We start from the raw sequence: 12,674 nt of genomic DNA, 5'->3' as shown, positions 1-12,674 counted from the left end.
ATTCAATATGAGTTATACATGTGCAGCCATGAAAAACATTTACAAGTTAGGTTCTGAAAGAAAACAGACAAACTTTAGAAAGAAGAACTAACAAAAAAATATACTTCAATCTGTATTCAGATACCATCAGTTCTTTCTCTGTAGATGGATTGCATTTTTCATAAGTCCTTCTGATAGTATCCTGCTCATCATTTCTTATAGCACAATAGTGTTCCATCCTAATCTCATCCCACAATTTATTTGAAGGGCATTACCCCAATTTTGAATTCACCTTTTTTTAAAAGCTCTTTTAGGATAACAAACTACTAGTGGTATTGCTAGGTCAAAGAGTATGCATGGTTTTATAGCCTTTTGTCCATAATTCCAAATTGCATTACATGGGGGGCAGCTAGGTGGCTTAGTGGATAAAGCACTGCCCTGAATTCAGGAGGACCTGAGTTCAAATCCAGCCTTAGACACTTGACACTTACTAGTTTTGTGAACCTAGGCAAGTCACTTAAACCTCATTTCCCTGCAAACAAACAAACAAACAAACAAATAAATAAATGGATGGATAGATGAATAAACAAACAGATAGTTAGATAGATAAATGAATAAATAAACAATTTTTAAAAAAATTTAAAATGGCCTGCAAATTGCTATACAGAGTGGTTGCATCAGTTTACAACTTTACCAAGAGTATTCTAATGTCTCATTTCCCCCATCATTGGCTATAGGCAATTAAAAATTAGTCCCTACAATTGCCTTGTTGAAAATAACCATGTTCTTCCCAGCAGATCATCTTAAACTATTGCTGTTATTTTGTATACAGTACATTTCACTCTGCTTCAGTTCATGTAGGTCTTTCCAGGCTTTTCTGATAGCATCCTGTTCATAACTTTTATATAGTACCTTATACTTGACAAAAAATTTTCTTCACAATAGCCCAGCAAATTAGGTACCATACATTTTGCCATTATAGTCATTCATCATAACTATTTCCCTCCATCCTATTCCCTTCACATGATATTTACTCTATTTTCTATCTTCTTTTACCCAATTCCTCCTCAAAAGTGTTTTACTTCTATCACCTTCCCCCCTTTTCCCTCCCTTCTTTCCCCCATCCCCCCTTATCCCCTTCCCCTCCCACTTTCCCACAGGGCAAGATATATTACTATATGCAATTGATTGTGCCAATTCTGATGACAGTAAGGCTCACTCATTCCCCTGCACCTCCCCCATCTTCTCTTCCACTGCATATGCTTTTTCTTGTTTCTTTTATGTGAGATACTTTACCCCATTCTACCTCTTCCTTTCCCTTTCTCCCAGTGCATTCCTCTCTCCCCTTAATTTTATTTTGTTGAAGATATCAACAGTTAGTTGGTACAGTGGATAAAATACCAGTCCTGGACCCAGGAGAACCTGAGTCCAAATCTGGCCTCAGACACCTGACACTAACCAATTATAGGACCCTAGGCTATCCATTCAACCCCAACTGCCCCACAAAAACCAATCCAAAACAATAAATGCTTTAAAGATATCATTGCTTCATATTCAACTCACACCTGTGCCCTCTAAGTATACTCCATTAGGCAGCACTAATAATATGAAAGTTCTTACGAAACTTATCCATATATTTTCAATAGAAAACAACTACTACTAATAATAATAGTTATAATTTCTGATTTTAAGAAAAATTAAAATGTAAGAATATAACCCAGCTATAGAAGACATGGAGTCAACTGAAACATAGTCATTCACTATTTATCTGTATAAGTACATAGTCACAAGGGGCAGATAGATGGTGCAGTGGATAAAGCAACAGCCTTGGATTCAGGAGGATCTGAGTTCAAATTCGGTTTCAGACACTTGACACTTACTAGCTGTGTGACCCTGGGCAAGTCGCTTAACCCTCATTGCCCTGCAAAAAATTATGTACAGAGTCATATTAAGGAGCTGATATTACATCATGTAGAAGTTTAAAAGAAGGTAAAACTTTGCAGTTGATTGGTGCAAGTAAAAAGATTGTCATAAGAGTACAATGTTTAGATTGGGAGGATCTAGGCACACTATTCTTTCACTCATCTAATTTGTCCCATATGTTCATTTTTCTTTGGGAATAATTTTTAAGGTTGAATGAGAACCTTGGTGATTTCCTTAGAAAAGAATTCTCCGTTCACATTGGAATATATTGTTATTACTTCCAACCATAGTGACCACAAGAACAATTGCTAATTGATTAATTAAAGGCACTATGAAAATATTATGGTTAGTGAACTGAAAATCCAGTCAGTGAATAAGGTAAAAATAAACAAATAAACTGAAGATTATTCTATTAACATATTGCTGAGAATAGTGATGAAAAACAGGAATTATAGATGCTTGACAATTCTTACTGTTGCATATCAATATTTTGTCTCTTGCTGAGATATTGTGGGTCTTAATTAATTAGCGTTTGGAAAACACTTGGGAATCCTCAAATGAAAGACTCTATAAAATAGCCTATTACACTGGTAGCATTATAAACCATTCCCCAAATTTCTCAATAGAAATTCGATTTACTATTTGTTATCTTGAATTTGACTATAATATTCCTGGAAGTTTTCATTTTGGGGTCTCTTTTAGGATTCTTTCAATTTATATTCTATCTTCTATACATTTTTCCTCTAGATAGAAAACATTTCAAAATAGAATGTGGAAAACTGAACAAACTGGCCTAGTCAAATATATAAATGAACGAATAAACAAATAGGTAATTCCAAAATCTATTCTTTACTTTGTCCATGAGTACATTCATCTATGGTGTTGCTCCCTCTGTACCCCCTGTGGCATATTAGTCAGTTTTCTTGAGTTGCCCTAGGGAGGTAAATTGATTTTCTATAAAGGTAGTGAGTTTTAGAAACAGAGATCACACCCAGCTCCTCTGATTCCAGAGTCATTATTCTTTCCAATCACTCACTTTGCAATCCTCTTACATCAAGAATTCTATATTAATAAATAGCAGCCCTAAATGATAACACAGAAAGGGGATGGGAAAAAAGAAGAAAAATATTAACTGCCAATGATGTACAAGGCACTGTGCTAGGCATTTTACAAATGTAATTTCATTTGATTCTCACAACAACCTGGAGAGGCAGGTGCTATTATTATCCCCACTTTCCAGTTGAGGAAACTAAGACAGAAAAAGGTCATGTGACTTTTCCAGGGTCATATAGCATCTGAAGACAATTTTGGACTCATGTTTGCCTGACTCATTGCTCTGTCTATGGCAACCACATCAATGCCTCCAAAACTGTGCTTATACAATGTATATATTTTTTTATGATGACTCTTCTAATATATATTTTATGTATTCAATTGTTGCCAGATTTTATATTTGGTGATATAACACATGTTACACAGGATGCCATGAATCATCTTACTCTCTCTCTCTCTCTATGTAATGATTTTCTTTAGTCCTTACTTGAAATTCTTTATCTTCTGTAGCATGGGATGTGATCAGACAGCTGTCAATCATGTTTAAGTGTGTACAGTTTCTGCAATTTCATTTCAAATTGAAACTGGTAAGGAACCAGAAAATTCATTTAGCTGTTAACTGGTTTTGAACCAAGAAGAAGAAAATTTGAGTTTGACCTATTTTTTTTTCTTGGTATCCTATGTGTATCTTGAAAGGAAAATGAAAAAAACAACAACCCTCTTTCTCCACATTAGCATGCTTGCCTTATTGCATTGCTTTTTAGAACAAGAAATAATTAATGTGTAGCCTTGGGAGGAAATCTTGAATTGCTTAAATTTGGCTTTCCATTTCCTAGACTGGTAATCATGGTTCTGGTTAATCAGAATGCTAGGGGGAACTGTAGTTTCTGGGCAGTCAGGCAGTGATGCTCCTAGTTCTGAGAGGCTGTTTGGGGGCATTCTTCTTGCTAACAAGATGCTCTGTGAGACAGGTTGCCTTAAGGCTCAGATAGAATAAAGGAGGTCATTTGATTATCTCCAAGCCTCATTGAGCATCTATACAAAGTGAATTTTATTCATTTATTGGAACTTCAGTCATGTGGTTTTTATCTAGTTCATTGTTTATTGGTTTGTGGTTGTTCTAAGATACTAGGAATTCCTCAATGCTCTTTCTGACTCATAGTTGCATACAGTGAACATCTTATTTAAATAACCACCACGATTTCAAGAATTGCAAATGAGTTAGTGACAATCAACCTGTTATTCAGACTATATGATTATGTTAAATCCTGCCAATCTTTTAGCCTTTATTAGATTATAAGGAAAGAGTACAAGGTAAAATAAGCAAACAATAGACAAGCAATTTTTCTGTCTAGTATGTGCTATGCACTGTGCTAGACACTGGGTATATAAAAAAATCAGACAGTCTTTGCCTTGAAAGAGCTTGCAATCTACTGGGAAGTCAGTATATTCTTAGTGCAAAGAACATATGTATGAAAAAAATGTAAAACAACATAGAAGAGAAGTAAAATCTGGAAGAACCATACAAGGCCTCTTGAAGGAGGTGGGACTTAAGCTAAGTCTCAAAAGGAGCTAGGGATTCCAATAGTCAGAAATAAGGAGAGAAAGTATTTCAAGCTACCATGTCAGGTGGACAGACCATCCAAAGGCAGAAAGAAAAGAGATGGAATTTTAGATATCAAATGTTACAGTGGATTACAGTCAAAAAGATGTATTCAAATTTGGCCTCAGATGTTTACTAGGTATGTGCCTCTCAGTAAGTCAATTAACCTCTGCCTGCCTCAGTTTCTCCATCTGTAAAGTACAGACAGTGATATTATCTATAATCCTGGGGTGTTATGTGGCTTAAATGAGATAAAATGTTAAAAGAAGTTTTCTAACCCTAAAGCTCTATATAAATGCTAGATATTATGAAGTAGGCCATTTTGGCTGGAGCATAGAATTTGTGAGGAGTGTAATGTGGAGTCAGATTGGAAAGATGTCAGATTGGGAAAGGTTTTAATGCCAAGCAGAGGTGGAGAGTGACATGGTCGGGCCTTAACTTTCATTGCACAAACTTGGCAGGTATGTGGAGGACAGAGTGAAGAGGTAAGAAATCATGTGAGGAGATCAATTAGGAGACTATTGCAATAGCTTAAAAGGGAAGCAATGAGGGCTTGGACTAGAGTATTTGTGATAAAGTTGTGGAAAAAGAAGAAAATGGATATGAGATACCAAGGAGATGAAACAGTTAAGACTTGTCAACTGATTGAATTATGGGCTTAAAAGAAAATAAAGAGTCAAAGATGACTTTGGTTACTAGAAAAATGGAGATGCTTTTCATAAAAATAAAAAAGTTAAAAGGAGGGATACTGGTTTCAGTGGGAAAGATAACAAGTCCTCTATTGGACATATTGAGTTTGAGATGTTTAGTAAATGTTCACATGAAGATGTCTAGTAGGCAATTAGGCATCAGGTGATAGTCACCTGTCAATTAGTCCTACCAATAAGAAAGACACAGACAAATTAAATACACGGATAACACATTGTAATAAATTCATTTCAGTTAGGGTTTTAACTGTTTCCATAACTGAACCTTTTCTCAGAGATAGTGATATTAGTGCTAGCTAACATTGACATAGAATTTTAAGGTTTGCTAAGGGTTTTTATAAACATTATGCCATTGCATTCTCAGCCAATCCTGAAACACAGGCCACAGATCTCACAGCTGGTGGAGGTGAGGCTTGAAAGCAGGTCTTTCTGACTCCAGATCCAATATTCTATCCATGATACCAGATGTGATTAATGTAAATCCCCTAAAGTTTTTTTAATATGTCCTCTCTGATACACATGTTAATGGAGACTGAAATTATTAAATACCAGGGAAAGAGAAATCAGGCAGGTAGAAGCACAAGAACAGGGTAGTTTACAACTTCATTTTATTTTATAATTAGGAGTATTTCCTTATCTTCCTAACCATTGAAATTTCCTGGAACTTTAATGATTCTTTTAAGAAAAAGAAAATTTGACTAAATAATGTTGTAAAGCAGTAAGTGTTTGTGGGGATAAAGGGAGACTGTACTGCTCAACTGGAGGAATCTCCTTACGGGACTGTGGGTGAGAAAACAAAGACAATAAGGCAAGGATACTAAGGTAGCACTCCTCCTTCCCCTCACCACCACCACCACCACAACAACAACAACTAAACTGGGGTGATTGCTGATAATTATAACATGGATCAGGAAAAGATAAACCTAGACATTTGGCCAGAGCTTCAGCATACTGATCCTTACGGTAACAAGAGGGATCAAATCAATCAACAAGTATTTACTAAGTATCTACTAAATGCCATCCAATGAGTTAGAAACTGGGGATAAAAAGACTCAAGAAGAAATATCAGCTGCTCCCTCAAAGAGTTTACATTCTCTCGGGGATGTAGCATGTCCATGGTGAAAGGGAATAAGCAGGATAGCTCTGGTTTGTCAGCATGTGAGCCAGGATTGAAATCCAGGTTCTCTCATTCCAAATCTATTGTGCTTTTCTCATTGTAACCAGGATTTCTCCCTAGTATAGAAGATTCCAGAAAAATGGTGGGGAGCCATGAGGTGCCAGGCTCAAAGGGAAACTGAATGGGTATTTTCCCTTTTTCCCTAAATTCTTCTCCAAGGGAGACTTTAGTTTCTGCCAGATGAGGAAAACAGGAGGTTGGAACCATACACTTGGCCACTGTGCTCTTCTCAGAGAGGGGATACCAGTCTGGAATCATATCTAGCTAGTTTCTTAAATCTTATTTGTATATGGGATATGATCTTCAGGTTTAATTGAACTTCTGATAATTTTCATTAATGGGGGAAGGAGAACCCCAAGCTTTATATTCCAGACTTGACTCCTTTACCCCCAAATACTGGTTCAACAATTTATATATATATATATATATATATATATATATATATATATATATATATATATGTGTGTGTGTGTGTGTGTGTGTGTAGATAGATAGATATAGATAGATATGTATGTATGTATATATATACTAATAATCAAATAAATAAATTTACCCAATTAAATTTTAAAAACCTAGAAAGTGCTACCAATCACTTTGTTGAGTCACATTGACAATAATATCTAGCTATAATAACCAAATCACTTTATTCATATTGAGTTTGCAGTCCCCTAAAACAAATGAGATCAAATGAGAAAATATTTGCAAAGTGTCTAGCACAATGTGTGGCATATAGGAGATACTTAATATCTTTATCCATCCCTTCTCCTAAAAGAATCACATCATTTTCAAATAAACTGCTATCTAACCATAAAAAACACCTAGAAAGCAGAGAAACTATACATAGAGGAAAATATATCAGATAATACAGAGTGAAGGAGCTCTTCTATTGAGAGTGAAGTTAACAGCTCAACCAAGAGAGAGATTCCTAGATCTCACCAAAAGGGAAGTTCCCTGAAGTCCCTAGTGTACTAAGTTAGTAATAGGGACATGATGAAGACTTCCAGCTCCTTTCATGTCAGCTTCTTCTCAAAGTCTTTTCCTTCAGTGAAATGAATTGGGGTTCAAATTGTCTATCTTCTCTCCCAAAGCTGGAAGACAGAAAGAAATGCCTAAATTGACTGCAAAACCTAAAGAAACAGAAGAGCCTAAGTTTTTTCACCAGCATGAAGAATCCAAAATTTTCCTCTTACTTCAAACATCACACAGAACTAGGTATTGATCTCCACCAAAGATGAGAGAGTCCAATATCAATGAGCTTTAGGACTCAGGTAACAGTTATAATTATGTTTCCAACACAGTTCCTGGCCTCTCTATCTATATCTATCTATCTCTGCCACTGTTTTGTCTCTGTGTCTCTATTTCTGCCTCTCTTTCCTTCTCTTTCTCTTTCCCTCCCTCATGAGAGAATGTGTGTTCCTTCAAAACTAGGTAGGGTACCCAAATATATGGGCAATATAAATTGATATGATTTAAAAATATATAAGTAGGCAAAAAGATATAGTGCTTTCCAAAAAGGTATATTGTTCTGCTTTTTTATATGTGGGACAGTAGCTAAGTCTGCAAACCCCAAAGAAACTCCTATGCACTTTAAAATACCTAAAAGTTAAACATTAATTGTCTTAAAATTAACTAGTGGTTCTGCTTAAGCTTGAAATCTGGAAAATGGCAATCTTAGGCATTTAATTATGGTATATGTAACTAACACTATAAAGTCCTCACGCTTTTTTGACATGAAACTGAAGATGAAAAAGAAAGAGGTGATTTGGACAAGTATTCTTATTCATGTTTTCTAAAGTTCTGTTATTATCAAAGTTTAAGTTTAATTATAAACAAAGGGGAACTTTCTGTTAGTCTCCATGGAGATTTGAGTTTTTTTGTGATTTTGCAAATGCTAATAGAAGATATGGATTGAAAAGAGAAAATAGCATATGACTGATAATTTTGCAGAGGATTCACCTCCTTGTTTCAAAAGCTTTATCTCTGGTAAGATATTCTACAAGGCTTTTTCATTCCATGGATTAGGAAAAAGTGCCTGGGTATTTCTCACCCTTCCCTTAATACCAGATTGATTTCATATGGACTTTGGTGTTGTATAGGTTTTCTAGGAAGAAAAAAATCATACTTACAGGGACTATTCCATATTAGAGAGGTAACTTTAAGATTAGAAATAAAAGATCATGTACCAATCTGTATTAATGTAAGAACTGGCTACTCTAATCAAGACAATAATCCAAGACAATTCCAAAGGACTAGTGATTAAAAATGTTATCCACCTCTGAAGACAGAATTGATATATTCCGAATGCAGATTGAAACATATTTTGCTACTTACTCCATTTCTTTATTTGTCAATGTTTACTTTTGCAACATGGCTAATATAGAAATATGTTTTTATTGATACCACATGCATAATATATAAATTACTTAACCTCTTAATGAGGGGGAAGTGGCAGGAGGAAGAGAAATTGAAATTCAAAATGTTAAAAAAAAGAATGTTAAGATTATTTTGCATTTATTTTACTTTTAATTAGGAAATATTTAATGAAATACATTATATATGTATACAAACATATATACACACACACACATATATATACATAGAGTATGTATGTATGTATGTATGTATGTATGTATGTATACATACATTTCCTTAAAAGGAGATCCCTGCCTTGTTGAAATAGTCATCTAAAAAAAAAATCTCCCTTCCCCAATTGTTTTCTTGTCATTTTAATCTCTTTCTCCTTTTCAATATGTTCACACACACACACACACACACACATACTTCTAGATACTTTACTAATCCTTGAGATGTGATATTATACAAGAACAAACATGAGGAGGGAAACAGATGTTCTTTTCCGCAAGTCTTCATGTCAACTTGACTTACAGGTCAGTCTCTGTCATTAGGAGCCTCTACTGGCAAACACATAGTTTCCCTCAGAAGTGGCATGTGGTATAAGGATGCTTCCAGAATATGAGCACTGAGGTCTTGAATCCAATCCTTTCTCTAACAGCAAAGTTGCTCTACTTGATGAAAACAAGTTCTCTAACACTAAGCAGCTTTCTTGAAAATGTATGATGGTCCTGCCAAAAGCCTAGATAAGATCAGTACAAATCCACCTCCATTATAGGAAAAACAATTTCACAGAACCTCTTCTCCTGTTGGTAAGCAAGCAGCTTTATTTTTATTTGTGAGGAACATCGCAGAGCTCATTTAGAGAGCTCCTTGACAGGGGTTTCAGGACAGACTTGTTGATGACTTCCCTCAGTGGATGTGACAGTTAGTGTTCTATGGGCAGGGCAGAGAATGATGTTACCAGTATTTTGCTGTATAAGATTTGTGTAAACATAGTTTATCACATTGGCTCCATTTATTTTCTCTTAGTTCTAGAATGTGAGCATCTTAAAATTGAATGATGTTTAAAATTTTCATAGTAGATGTTGTTTTCCAAGTGCTTATAGTCATGAAAGCAGGAACTACATCTTCTTTTTATCCCCCATGGCATCTTTCACATAAATATTTGTTGAATCAGTAACAAATGAAGGAATGGTTTTAATCCATACAACCATGATCAATGTCATTGAATGTTTTGCAAACTTTGTTTGTCAGCACTAGATTCAAGTTCAGAACAACAACAAAATTTTAAGCTACAGAATTCCGAAAACAAAGAAGTCTGAATTAGGGTGCTGATCTAATGGCTCCTTATTACCCCCTCCTTAACCCTAAGTCTAGCTTTCAATTCCTACTTTAAGGCAATTAGGATCATTAATACTAATTGGCATTTATGTTCTACTCTAAAGTTTACAAAGCATTTTGATGCATTCATCATTTTAATCTCATAGCAATGCTATAAAGTAGGTATTATAAGTGTGATTGTCCATATTTTATGAGAAAACAGATCCTGAAGATAAGTGACCCAGCTCACACAGTTAGTAAATGTTACAGTCACACTATGGATGCTAAGTTCAGCAAAACTCCAGTGGCTCCCCATTACCTCCAGCTTAAAATATAAATCCTATATTTGGTTCCAAACCCCCCCACCTTTTTTTGGCTTTATTATATTAATTAATTAATTTATTTAAGTTTTCAACCTTTGTTTAGATAAGATTTCCAATTTCAAATATTTCTTCCACCCTCCCCTAGACAGCAGGTAATCTGATATAGGTTATATATATATATATATATATATATATATATATATATATATATATATATATATATATATATAAACATCAAACATATTTCTGCATTAGTCATTTTATATAAGAAGAATCAGAGCAAGAAGGAAAAACCTCAAAAAAAGAAAAACAACAGTACCCAAAACAAAAGAAATAGTATGGTCCAATCAGCATCCATACTCCACAGTTCCTTTTTTCTCTGGATTTGGAGAGCCTTTTCCATCATGAGTCCTTTGGAACTTTCTTGTACCATTGGATTGGTGAGAAGAAGCTAGTCTATCACAGTTGATCAACACACAATGTTGATGATACCGTGCACAATGTTCCCCTGGTTCTGCTCATCTCACTCATCATCAGCCCATGCAAGACCCTCCAGATTCCTCTGAACTCCTCCTGCTCATCGTCCAAACCCCTTTTTTTTAACCTGACCCTCCACCTAAATAAACCTTCCCAGTCTTCTCCTTGATATTGCATCCCACCCCACATGTATTCTTCCATTCAGTATCACCAGCCTCCTCCCTGTTGCTCAAGCAAGAAACTCTATCTCCCATTGTCACTGGCTGCCTCCCCAACCTGGAATGCTCTCCCTACTTATCTCTATCTCCTGGTTAAAGATAAAATCCCATCCTCTACAGGAAGCCTTTAATAATACATGCTTATTTCTGATGTTTTCCTTTTGACAGTTTTCTCCAGTTGTTTTCACACATTTTTTTTCCATGTTGTCTCTCCAAATAGACTGAACTCCTTGACAGTAGGGATTGTATTTTGCCTTTTTTTAGTATCCTCAGAGGTTAGCACAGTGAGCAGCACATAGTAGGTGCTTAACAAGTATTTAGTGATTGATTCCCATTGTTATTTCTTATTTAAATTCTAATACTGGGGGAAGCAAGTTGGTGCAGTAGATAAAGCACCTGCCCTGGATTCAAGAGGATCTAAGTTCAAATCCAGCCTCAGATACTTACCACTTACTAGATGTGTGGCCCTGGCAAGTCACTTAACCCTCACTGCCCTGCAAAAAAAAAAAAATCTAATACTGCCCCGATAAATGTCATACTTGTTCAATCATTTAGACAGTTTAAAATTGTATTGAAAAATGATATCATTTGGCCCTCTATGTCAAGGGATTTATCAATAAAATGTTTATCATGTAATTTTATGTGTTATTATAACATGATCATTTAGGAAAGAGCCATGTGCTACTTCTACCTAGCTAAAGTTCTTCATTGTTATCTTTAAAGGTTATTTCAATTTATCATTAAATATTTTCCTGTTTATTTCTTATCTATATTCATCAATCTCTTCATCAACACCATAGTAAGCTTTTACTATGTGGTAAGAAATGAGTATCCAAAGGCAAAACAAGTGCTAGTCTCAAGGAGTCCATATGTGGTTAATAAGATCATTGAGGGGGAAAAATTGTACCATATAATTATTATCTGTCCTAGTATCTAGCTCACTGTTATCTGTACACAAAGCCACTGGGACTCAATAAACATTTGTAGATTTGAATTCCTGTGCTTAATTAATGCACTTAAACTCTGTTATTTTGAAGATTTGATGAGCTATTGGCATGTATACTCTTTTTATAGGTACAGATGACAATAGTGTCATGCCTATTCATCTGGAACAATTTATATTCATAAATTTCCAAGTGGAGGAATTGATATTAAAGATAGGAAGCATGGAGATAATTGAAGATCCTAAAATTCCATTTATAATGAAAAAATTTTTAAAGTGAAAATTTTTGCAATAATTACTATGAGAAACCTACACCAAAAGTTTTGAAAAACAGTTGTCAAAGTACTGATTGATAGAATCTACATAAGATCTATAAAGAGAAAAAAGTGAGAAAGGCCAGGGCAAAACTTAGTTAAATCTCACAATTTAATGGTCAAACAGCAATGTCTTTCAATCCCCTAGGAAAAAGGTCTTTAGCTGTGAAGAAAAATAAGTTTAAATAGCTAAGGACAATTTTGTACTTATAAGAAACCAGAGAATATTAAAATATTTCAAAAAGCAAAGGAGATCCACATGGAAACCCAAAATAATGCATC

This window comes from Dromiciops gliroides, chromosome 6 (assembly GCF_019393635.1).
Source record: "Dromiciops gliroides isolate mDroGli1 chromosome 6, mDroGli1.pri, whole genome shotgun sequence".
NCBI lineage: Eukaryota > Metazoa > Chordata > Mammalia > Microbiotheria > Microbiotheriidae > Dromiciops > Dromiciops gliroides.
This window is presented reverse-complemented; position numbering follows the sequence as displayed.